Here is a 12,345-nt window from a genome sequence, read left to right on the forward strand (position 1 = left end):
GCTTTTCCTATTTCTATATTTATTATTAGTTTCCTTGAACTCTTTTTTTTCTTTCTTTCTTTTTCTTTTTTGGTCGTACTGTATGGCATGCAGGATCTTAGTTCCCAGACCAGGGATCAGATCTGAGCTCTCTGATCAGATCTGAGCCCCCTGCAGTGGAAGCTCAGAGTCCTAACCACTGGAGCACCAGGGAATTCCCCTTCTTGAACTCTTTTGATCTCTTTCCTTATTTCTTGATTTATCCACGTCCCTCCTTTTCATCTGATATTTCTCCTAAAGATTCCCTTTAGGAGGTTCATTCAGGCTTCATTTCTGAAATGATTTTTCTTGCTACATATCTTTTCAAATCTTTCTTTTCTTGAAACATATTATTAGAGTTTTTCAAATTCTGACATATGATGTTCTTTGATAGCTTCAATTTTTTTCTTAATTTCCTTTAGTGTGTTCTGGAATATTAGGTTACTCTTTTTATGTGTTTACTGGGTATTGTTTTTGTTTGCTTGTTTGGTTTTTGGTTTTTGGTATTTTTTCTGCTTGCAGGCAGTGATGCTCTTCTAATCCTTATTCTCTTTTTTTACATATTGAATTTATATAGGATTGGGCCACAATCCTCTTTTGTTGCTCATTTTTAATTCAAATAAGTTTTAATTTGCTCTTAGAGACAGGGTTGGGCCAAAATAACTTTTCTAGCTACATTGCTCTAGTACTCCCTCTTCTGTTTTGTTTTTTTTTTTTTTGGTACGCAGGCCTCTCACTGTTGTAGCCTCTCCCGTTGTGGAGCACAGGCTCCGGACGCGCAGGCTCAGTGGCCATGGGTCATGGGCCCAGCCTCTCCGCGGCATGTGGGATCTTCCCGGACTGGGGCACGAACCCGCGTCCCCTGCATCGGCAGGCGGACTCTCAACCACTGTGCCACTAGGGAAGCCCCTCTTCTGTTGTTTTTACAGAGTGATTTTAAAAATGGCCTCATATTTTTGAGATCCACTTCCACCCTTTGCTCATTTTTATCTAGACTTTTTCTTTTGTCCTGATTGTTCTTGGCCTGCTCAATTTGGATTCTATTTCCGGAAGTTGCCCTTCATTGAGGGGCTTTGTTCCTTGATTTAGAGCCTGCAGAACCCATTCCCTCCTGGTTTGGTATACTATTTTCAGATTGGTTGGGTTTTTTCCAATGAGGACCAGATAAAGATTTGAGGTTGTGCTTGTTCTCAGAGCTCCATTGCTTTCCCTCAATACAGTAAGTCCCCTAAATATAAACCTTCAAGTTGCGAACTTTCAAAGATGCGAATGTGCGTTCAGAATGCAATCCAGTGCTACTGTGTCATCTACGACAAGAAAAAAAGAGCTGCTACCCAGACATCACTGGACGGTTTTTTCAAGAGGGTAGATAGAATTGAATCCAGCAAGGAACCAGACCCTGTACCATCAGCGTCAGGTGGGAGTGAGATTGCAGCTTGCCCTCCGTCTCCTATGGCTGAGGATCCTTCAGCTCCACCAGCTCCCATTTCCTCTCCCTCCTCCAGTCAGTAATTCTTCTTGCCTGTTCACTGGATGCCAGCCCCTGTATGCCAGCTGTTGTACTGTACTACTGTATGTTTCAAGGTCCTGTACTGTAAGGTTAAAAATGTTTTATTTTTTGTGTTTGTTTTTTATGTATTGTTTGTGTGAAAAGTATGATAAACCTATTATAGTACTATATAGCCCATTGTGTTAGTTGGGTACCTAGGCTAACTTTGTTGGACTTATGAACAAATTGGACTTATGAATGTGCTCTTGGAACAGAACTCGTTCATATGTAGGGGACTTACTGTCATCTTTTTCACGGAAACTGATATTGTGTGGGCCTTATAACTACTGATGATTTTGTTCACTCACCATGTTGCCAATTATACTGTAGATGTTATCTGTGTTTTTTTGGTTTTGTTATCCTAGTATCTTTAGTTTAAAAACTATTCCATCGTGTATTCCCAGACTCTACCTTCATAGTTTTACCTACAGACTTTTCGAATAACACTGTCTATCCCCTTGTGTCAGGGGCTGCTTTATTTGGTGGTTTATTGCAGGAAGTAAAACAAACGGTAAAGTTAGGACAGAGTGAGTAAGGGGGGAAGCAGTTTGTTGAAATAACCTTTTAAAAACTCAAGACAAAAAGATGCAAATATTTTTACAGCGGTGAGCAGTCAGAGGAACTAAAGGAGGGTTAAGTACTGAGGTCTTCAGATTTTGTTGCCTTTTTTTTTTTTTTTTAGGTAGCCAGGGAAAGTTTGAGGATAAAGTGGTGGTAAGTGAGATTAAGCAGGTATTGTTTATTTCCAGTGCATTCTGCACATTCATGGGACTGCTAGCAACACTTTATTTGCCTTTGTTTCTGAGTGGTGTGGAAGAGTTTTTACAGCAGACTTCAATGCCACATGGGCATCTCTGAATAGACCTTGACAAAGGAAGATGGCTCCTGTGTATAGTTGGGTAAGGGGAAGATTTTTATTTTTTTTCAATCTTGGCAATCTGAGATTTGAAAGGTATCACAACCTCTTCATTAGAGGGGTAGATGAATTTGTTTGTCAGTTCTCTTCCATTTAATAATAGTGGTACAAGAATGGCCTTTAAAAACTTTTCTCCAGAAAAGTTACTTTGTAATAATCTCTAGCTCTTCATCTTTCTAACCGTGGATATATGTGTGTTACTGCCCTCTGCTACATGAACTTAGACCTCTCTTAGTCTTGTAGACTAATAATAACTATGTAAGATCACTTATTTTTTTAAAGCCCATTTCTAACAGTTAACAGGAGCTCTTATCAGAGAAAAATATCATGATGGGTTACAATTTCCATCCCCCATATATATGGTCTCAGTTAGAGGCACTACTTAGAGTGGTTTCCTTAGGGACATTTTAACATCAATGGCCACTGGAAAAGAAATCAGTTGATCATGTCTGCTATATTCAGAAAGCGTGTTACAAATGAGTGACAGTGTACAAATTAACTTAAAATTAACGGTCTTAGGTGTATCTACACTTGGCTAAAGAGAATTAAGAGTGTTGGACTGTAACAAAAATAACTTTTGATCAGAACTTGTAATTGTGAGCATTTTTAATGAGTGAACTCCTAGAATTATGCAAACATATAGAAGAAAAATCATGTAATTCTGTGAACTTGAAAATGGTGCTTAAAAGATTATAAACGTATCTTGGCTTTTCATGTTAGAAAGCGTCCCGGTTGGCATACCCCTGACTCCCATGCTAGCTCCAGTGTAAATTGGAAGGGGGAAAATATGTTCACTATTATAGAGCAATAGGATAGCTTAAAAATTTGAACAATTCTATAACATGATAAGATTATATTTATATAATACATTTTGATACCTAAAAGGCAAACCTGATCAAATATTTAAGAATGTCATTTTCTTGTTAATTAAAATACACATTGGTATTGGAGAACAAGGCTAACCCAATTTTAGAACATGGAAACAGTTGTTACATTCTAGGAGATATTATTTGATCTTAGGTATATATAAATCTGCACATATATTCTTTAGCATTTTAAATCCATAGCGTTTTATGGATTTCAGGTGAGATCGAGCACATTCAGGGTGGTATGGCTGTAGACACATTTTATGGATTTCAGAAGGACCAACTAAAAAAAAAACTAAATGAAATTTGAACTTATTCTAACTCAGATTTCTTAATAATTTAAAACTAAGTGGTCAAAGTGCACATATATTAAAAAATGATTCCATGAGCAGTTTCAATGAAATCAGATATTCCCTCTGCTTCCACATATTTAGCACTGCCTTGAATGAATTAAAAGTACTGTGATTCTAAGTAACTATTAATTTACTGAGTAAATTGAACAAATCAAATTAAATAAATGGACAAATTAAGTTAGTAACAGAACAACTTGCTGATTGCTAGATCGCTCTATTTTTCCCTTTGCTTTTTTTTTTTTTTTTTTTTTTTTTTTTTGCGGTACGCGGGCCTCTCACTGTTGTGGCCTCTCCCGCTGCGGAGCACAGGCTCCGGATGCGCAGGCTCAGCGGCCATGGCTCACAGGCCCAGCTGCTCCGCGGCATGTGGGATCTTCCCGGACCGGGGCACGAACCCGTGTCCCCTGCATCGGCAGGTGGACTCTCAACCACTGCACCACCAGGGAAGCCCTAGATCTCTATTTTTGATGGCCACTTCCTTTTTCTTTGATCTACAACAATTTCATTTTTGTATCATATATACTCCTGTATTTTATTGTTTCCATCTTTCATTAACAAAGTGCTGTTTTTAAATGTAGAAATGATCTTATCTTCTTGGCAAATAGCTTGAATTTTTTTGTGTTCTTTTTCAGGGCCCCAGTGGAAACTTGACAGTCACTTTCAGATGCAGTCAGCTGCATTCATATTCAATTCACCCAGAAGAAGGTGAGGAAGTTAATATCATTAACACAGGTTAGAGGTAAAATGGTAATAGGAAAATTTTTTAAATAACACTTTTAAGTGGACATATGACACATCTCCCACATTGTGTTCAGGAACTCTGGCAGAGTTCCAGAAATGTTACTCTTTCCTCAGATGTTTTATATGCACTGTCTATAAATTCATCTATTATGGGCTGAGTTGTGTGCCCCCTCCCCAAATTCCTATGTTGAAACCCTAACCCCCAGTACCTCTGTATGGAACTGCATTTGGAGATGAGGTTTTTCAAAAGGTAATTTAGTTAAAATGCAGTCTTTAGGGTAGGCCCTAATCCAATATGACATGTATTCTTTTTCTAAGAGCATATTTGGACAAAGACAGAGGGATAGCCCAGTGAGAAGAAGGCCATCTGCAAGCCAAGGAAAAAGGCCTCAGAGGAAACCAAACCTGCTGACACCTTGATCTTGGACTTCCAGCTTCCAGAACTGTAAGAAAATACGTTTCTGTTGTTTAAACCCCCCAGTCTCTAGTATTTTGTTATATCAGCCTGGGCAGGTGAGTACACCATCCTTACAGCAGAGAGTCTTGTTTTGGTTTTCTACTCTATGATCATTCACCTTCCAAGAGGCTTTACTATATTGGTCGAAGCTGCAATATATGTACTCATCTACTTGTATTCTTGGTGTTATTTGTAGCCCTTTATCAAGTGATTTATCTTGGCTCTTTTAGAGGAATCAGTGTTAAGTCCTGCTGCAGTGATGCAAAGCCACCTCCATTTTCTTTGGATGAATTCTCCTTTTCTTAGGTGCACTCCACATTGTTGCCATAACTGGGCATCTGTAAGTACAAATGAGGGCCTGCCGTGCTGCAAGTTACTCTTTGCTCAGTATTATTTTAATACTGGACATTGTTTTAAAGGCATGAACTAAGGCATACAAATAAGAGATAATACATGCAATACATGTAAAGTACCTAACAAGCTTAGCACAGAGTTAGCATTCAGTATGTTTTGGTTATTATTATTTTTTTATTATTACTATATCTTCCAAGCCAGTTACCTTTAAAATTCCTTAAACTGATTGAACTTTAATACTTTGAGTTTTTCCTACCTCAAGATGTTTTTGAGCATTGGAGCCTATTCCCACAGTATCAAAAAGGTACGATCTATTGCAGAATGATCATTGGAAAATAAACTAAACACAATTTACATTCCCTGTTAGCAAGCATGGTTATGCTTCAAACACAGATTTAAAATTGCCACTTAGGAACATATTTCCTTAGTTGGTGCCAATAGTTTTCCCATTATTTTTCAATCTGTGCCATAATTTGTTTTATAGTTGAAGTTTTTCTATGTTTACTACTCATAGTTTCAGATAACTGACCAGGAACAAACACATTTTACCATGACTGGATTAAATACCCTGCCCTACCATTTTTTAATATGCCTTACTTCAAATGACCATATCTGACTAGAAAAATTGTCAGATTTTCAATAGTTTCCCCATCTGAGTAATGTTTATTTTGGCAATAATCTGCAATAATAGCAGGATAGAAATCAATCCATCTTGTTGGCAGGTTGAGTACTCATAGAGTATTTTGCCCAACTCATTGTTGCATCCAAATCTGTGTGGTTGATTAAAGCCAAAAACCAACCAACACAACCTTCCCCCAAATAAAAACAGTAACAAGATAGACACTTAAAAATTCATGTTGCAGGAGCCCTCTCCCATGAGGTCCTGTCAAAGATAACAGCAGTTCTAACTTCCTTGTCAGACTCCTACAGAACCCTGGAGATCTAAGGAAAAGAATTTGGAAACTACTGGTCTAGATTATCTAAAAGTTGTGTGTTTTGTTGTTCAAGATGAGATTTCTTGCAATGAGCCTCTCTCAAGAATTAAACATATTTTCCAAACCACCAAGTATAGTACTCTTTCCAAAAATGAATCTTGGAACAGCCTGCCAGAGCTCAGCAGTAGGGGTATATGGGCCACCAAGAAGGATATGCAGTGTATAGAAGAAGCAGAAACTGTGCATCATAAAGGGAAAGGTTTGGTGTTAAACGTTTGGAGATAATTTCTAATTTCAGTTCTACCTAAGGTCACCCATATGCACAAGAATCAACAGAAGTTTGTCTCCCTGAGTTTCTGACTCTATCATTTGCATGCTTTTTATTAGTTGGGTTCAGTCTGTAAGGGAGGGATTTGTTCAGTAAGTTTCTATCATTTGGGCGGCAGGTAAAGTATTGAGAAGATGACTGATATGTCAAGGATCAAAAATCAAGCCACTGGCTAAGAAATTATGTTTCTGATTGATTTACTCTGAAATAACCTTGAACCATTTCACTTGTGCACGTTTGGGTCAAACACAGCTAGTGCCTCAAATGTGAGTGACGAGGTCTTTTCTTATTCACTGGACCTGTTGTCCAGGAGATCAAGTTGGAAGAGAGTTAACAGGTGAAACTATGGCAGGGATAGAATAGGAGATGCAATTTTTCATATCTTCTATGTAAATTAGTCCTATCAAGAGACACTAAAAATGTTCACAATACCATTGCTAATATTCATTTATCACAAATTATTTAAAATGTAATTGATGCTAACACATGGTACTGTTTTCCCTTAGACAGTGAGAAACATAAAATTCTCATGTGATAAGATCCAAAGTGTGAGTCCTACTAGAATAGAAGACCAGGTAGGCTGGTTTACCATGGAGAGAGGAAACACACAAAGCCATATATTCCAAATCCTTTAAAACCAAAAAATAATGGAGATGTTTCATGTCCATCTTGTGTGAACAAGAAGATTCGTGGGCCTATGGGACCTACTAAAAATTAACGTCCCTTCCCAAGTTTGCCAGAGTACCGTACTTCTTACTTACCTAAAATGACCCAAATGACCACATCTAGTGTCATTTCTCTGCATTTAACCACAGATGTGGGAATATTGTCTCCCTGTGTGCTGCTAAAACGTACATGTAACTTATGAGAGAAGGAAGGACTCTGGGGGACATGCCTAATATTTTTATTCCCATAGTCATATGAATTCAATCCAGCTTGGAAGCTCCAGATACCCTGTGAGAGACTGAGATTGGCAGAATTCAGTGGTGGATGAGAACAGAGGAAGGCTAATGGCAGCAGCTCCTGAGACGGGTAGAGGCAGATTTCAGTAAGTCAAGGCCTTCACAGTGGACCATAAGACTCTCCATGGCCGAGGCCCTGACTTACTCACTTTTGTATCCTCAAGGCCCTAAATCTAATAAATATACAGTGAATAAATGAACAACTGATAAATACACTATTGTGGGAAGTGGTTACTAATGCAGGGAGAGGGCAAATAGGATGAAAAACAAGAATAAGGCAATGAGGTGTACACTTAGCTTACCTTGGCCCTAAGTATTCAGAAGGAAACCAGGACCCAGAAGAAACTGCTGAGTCAGTTGTGGTTTTTCTATGGAACTGAAATCACCCCACAGCTGAGGAGCAAAGAGAAGTGGGAAATGATGGCCAAAGGAGAAAGTGTCCACAGAGGCACTTCCTTCTGGACAAGAGGACCCTATCTTTACTTCTGTACAGTGTTGCTTTTATTGATCTACTCCCTAATGATGTTATACAAAAGGCATAAAAAATCTATTTTTCCAAGTAGAATATGAAGCTTGTCTCTTCATACTTATGAAAACACACATGAGAAAACACATGTGGGATTAAAACAGTAATCCAAAGGATTATGTTTATTTGCAGTTAGTTGATTTTGTGCACGCATACCTACTTGTCCGCATATGGGTTACGTGTGTCTGTTTCTGTCTTCTATACAATGTTACAGAGAGCATTTGGACCATGAATGAAATTAGTTTTTATTTCCTTTTTAGCCTAAGGTGTAGTTGTATATGTTTTAGCATTTGATTCCATAGCGTGATTTTGTTTTATAGAAAAGGGACAATGTTTGTGAAAGTAACTTTCATGTGAACTTTGATTTTTAACTGTATTTGTAAAGTTTGCTTTTGGAACTTGTAGGGTCCTTTGTGAACCTCCGAGATAATCTCTTTATCCTGACATCTAGAGCTGAAGGGTTTCTTGAGAGTACATATGCTGAATTGTACACTATTTCTTTTTAGCATATGACAGGAGTTGGGTTCTGACTGTATGGTATCTTATTTGGGTTGGTGGTAAAGAAAGAGGGAACCAACAGAAACAGGCAAAGTATCTTCAGATTTTCTGTTGATTCATTGGAGTTGTTTCTTCAGCAGCTGGTGGATTCCCACACTCTTCAAGTGGAGGTAGAGTGATTTCTTGCTTACATATTTAGCTCTCTTTTCCTTTTGCTCTAAAATACTCTTGAAAAATATCCAAACCAGTAGGCTCCTAACTTAATTTTCTCCATTTCTCTCATGTTTTCTGTTTGGCAAATCACAATGAAGGCAAAAGATACACCTTTGTGTAAAGTCTAAGCATTGAATCCCAAGTACTTATCTGTAGAGTGTAAGTTAGTCAGTTTCCTTGCCCTCCACTAGTGCCTGGAATGCTTACAAATCCTTACAAATCCATTCCTGGGCACATTTTTAAAAAGTGAAAAAAAAAAATTTTTTTTTAACCTGAAAATCTCTACCCTGTGGAAGCACAAGGGAATCCAAAGATAAGAAAACATGCCTGAGGGTTCCTCAAGTTTTAATCACCTCTTGCTTGTGCATTCAAATAGAAAAAAGTCGTTCAGAAAATGAAGAATTCCTGGCAGACAGACAGAACAGGGCAGAGAAATATGCAAAGCTGGTGCAGCCTGCGGGAACCCAGCTACAAATTCACACTTTAGACCTACCTCAGCCCTTTTGGTGGAAAAGAAAGGAGTCACTCCCTAGCAACTGTTGACGGTATACCGCACTGTCCGTGCTGGTGTGTGCCAGGATCAGGTGTGAAAGCTGAGGAACTCATGTCTGAAGATTCTAGAGCGTGTTTAGAAAGAACAGCCTCCTCCCCTAGCTGTTAGCCGTCAAGTTGTACTGCACAGCCTCGATTTCTCTGTGCACAGATGTTAGCGCACCAGAGAAGGAGAAATGCAACAAATTCCTAAGCGCTTGGGTTGCTTTGGAAGCCTTGGCTTTCTACTGCCGCTGAACATCTCCAGTCCCAGAGATTGCCTGGGACAGCCCTCATGTCTTGTCTCCGGCAAGGCTTCGTCGCCTTGCCCAGCGGTTGCCACTGGCGCCCCCAAGCGCCGCACACCCGCGCGCTCCAGCCCTTCTCTGAGCCTCTTTCCCACAGAAGCGAACCGGACCCTGGGAGCCTCGGGTCTCGCAGGAAAGGCTTCGCATGTAATTCCCAGAGGCTAAGGGGCAGAAAGCAGAACCTCCAAGACTCCCTTGCCGCCCCGTTCATTCCTGTCTGGGATTTCCTCTTTGCAAAGGGGGGAGTTGCCTGGGACAGTAAAGATGCCCGGTAGAGCTGTGAGGTTCAAAGCTCGGAAGGTACTCAGGGGACCCCCATTGCTCCCAGCTCCTCAGAGACGTAGACAAACGCTGCTTCTGTGGTGGGGAGGGGGACTGGAGGGTGAAGAGGAGGAGACCAGAAAGTCCTAAACGCCTCTCAGAGGGAGAATAGGAGCATCTTTCCCCCTTCTCCGGTACTTTTCTTCCCAAAGTCCCATTTGGATCGGTTGGGCACTCCCTGGCGCACCAATACAATACCAGTCTCACACATCCACTGGGAGGCACAGGCTAAAACCCAACTTGAGCATACACAGACCATTAATGCCCAGATGCTCACTTCTTTCAGTCTTCTGTAGGGCTTTCCCAGTGCTCCTCCAGGAGTCAGGGACTGGAGGTGGGTTGGGGAGGGGTGCTGGCGGTCCCGAAGCGAAGTGGCAGCTCGCCCCTCTCCACTTCCACATTTGCCATCCGTTTGTTTGCAAAGGTTCTTCCATCCTCGGGAGTGGCTGGTTGTCAGGAATAATCAGAACCCCGCCTGTTCCTCTGGGGGTGAATCCCATTTCCTCAACTGCTGTCCGGTGGAAGGGCAGTGGGAGGGGGCGAGGGAGAATCAGGCGGGGAAGCCGCAGGGAAAAGCGAAGAGGGGGGCGGGAACGTGGGGGGTGATAGATACGTTTTCACTCTTTGTCACTATTGAATTGGGGGCGGAGGGAAAAAAAAAAACCCATTGTGGGAAGCTATAAAAAGCAAAGGGGGCGGCGATGAGAGAGCAGACGCAGAGAGGGAGACCGCGTGGAGCGCAAGACAGTTCCCAGGGCATCGCGGCGTCCCTGGCAGCGCTTGGCTGTTGCAGGGCTGTGAGCCGGAGAACAACGCTTCGGGGCGCCTGTGCGTGCGCGCGTGCGGGACCTTGGTTGGCCTCAGACCTCAAGGGTCTTGTCCGGCGGCGGTTCCTGATCCCCCATATAGTGCCCGCTAACTTTGAAAAGGAGGACTTATGTCCTGCAAAGGTTGAGACATAAGGGGTAGGGAAGGAAAAGAGGAGAGAAAACGCAACAGAGGCCGAAGGAGAAGGAACTAATGTGGACCTCCTGAGCAGCTGGGAGGAGGACTGGACCGCGGAGAACCGGGCGGGACCTCGGAGGTGCGGGGCAAGGAGCAACGGAAGCGGTGCGGGCCGTGGCGCTGGGGCTTCTTGCACCTCGGGTCACGCCTCCTTGGCAAGAAGGCGCCTCGCCTTTGATTGCTTCCAGTTACTGCAGAACTTCCTGTCCTGGCGGAGAAGCAGGTCTTGCTTGGGTCGCGCTCCCTCCCGGTCTGAGGCGTGAGACTGAGTTCACACGGTGCTGGGCCCCCAAAGCCAAGTGGGGTTGGGGGAAACAGAGTCTGCGAGTCCCGGCGCCCCGCGCGTAGGACCCCGTGTTGGGGTCCTCCCTCCCTCTGTACCCGCACCCTTGCGGGCTTTGCCCCTTCCTGGGGACCCCTCGCCAGGCGATGGCCGCGTTGATGCGGGGCAAGGACTCCTCCCGCTGCCTGCTCCTACTGGCCGCGGTGCTGATGGTGGAGAGCTCCCAGTTCGGCAGCTCGCGGGCCAAACTCAACTCCATCAAGTCCTCTCTGGGCGGGGAGACGCCAGCCCAGGCCGCCAATCGATCTGCGGGCACATACCAAGGACTGGCTTTCGGCGGCAGTAAGAAGGGCAAAAACCTGGGGCAGGTAGGAAAATACCCCCAATGCACTCCTCATTAGGAGAGGTAGGGACCGGCGCTCTCCGACACTTCGTTTGCCTTTGCCCCCGAGTGCGCCCCCAGGTGTGGCGCGCAGGACGGCTGGGGAGGGGTTCGCAGATGCACGTCTGCACTGGTGGGGGTGGCTGGGTGACTGCGAGTGCTGGAGGGTGTGGAGCGGGCGGGGGAGGGTACTTTTTCATCTTTGCTTGGGGATATGATGGGCATGTATGGAGATCTAGTGCGTACAGATGGGGGAAAGGGCCGGAATGGTCCTTCTCCACATTTAACACAGTGGATGTCGAGGATGATCTTAATAGCTAACACACAGCAACTATTATGTGTCAGGTACTGTTCTAAGCGTTTTACGTATATTTAATCTTCACAACCCTATGAGCTGGGCGCTGTTACTATCCCTATCCTGCAAATGAACAAACTTAGGCACCGAGTAGAAGCTCTTTGCCCACGGCACACAGTTAGTGAAAGTGGCAGAGCGGGATTTGAATCCGGACAGTCTGAGTCCAGTTTCTGGGCTCTTAACTGTCTCATTTCACAATCCGAAGAGGGAATTTACCGTTTTTCAGGTTCTCCTTCCTTCCCAGCCACTTTCTCATTTCCATGAAGTAAGGTCACATACAGAAAACTTCAATAAACGTGCATTTCTCACTCCTGGATATAAATCATCCTGGAGGAAACAAAATAACGAAGCGACAATAGCAGTATCATAGTTACGGAGGACCAGGGTGCCTGGGAAATAGCAAGGAAAACTCCCGAGGTTTATTTTCCAGAGGGAACTTTCCAC

General features: G+C 42.9%; 1 protein-coding gene across 6 annotated transcripts in view; it reads left to right on the forward strand.

Moving 5' to 3' along the window:
* The window catches only part of DKK2 (dickkopf WNT signaling pathway inhibitor 2), a 577,744-nt gene that overhangs the window by 464,797 nt on the left and 100,602 nt on the right, over positions 1–12,345 (forward strand). For all 6 annotated transcript variants that reach the window (XR_013827949.1, XM_079919360.1, XM_079919363.1 and 3 more), the window contains 2 exons: positions 4,335–4,407; positions 4,762–4,888. The gene's annotated coding sequence lies outside the window, so the exon portion shown is untranslated. The remainder of the gene's footprint in view (positions 1–4,334; positions 4,408–4,761; positions 4,889–12,345) is intronic.

The sequence above is a fragment of the Stenella coeruleoalba genome (genome assembly GCF_951394435.1).
Source record: "Stenella coeruleoalba genome assembly, chromosome: 4".
NCBI lineage: Eukaryota > Metazoa > Chordata > Mammalia > Artiodactyla > Delphinidae > Stenella > Stenella coeruleoalba.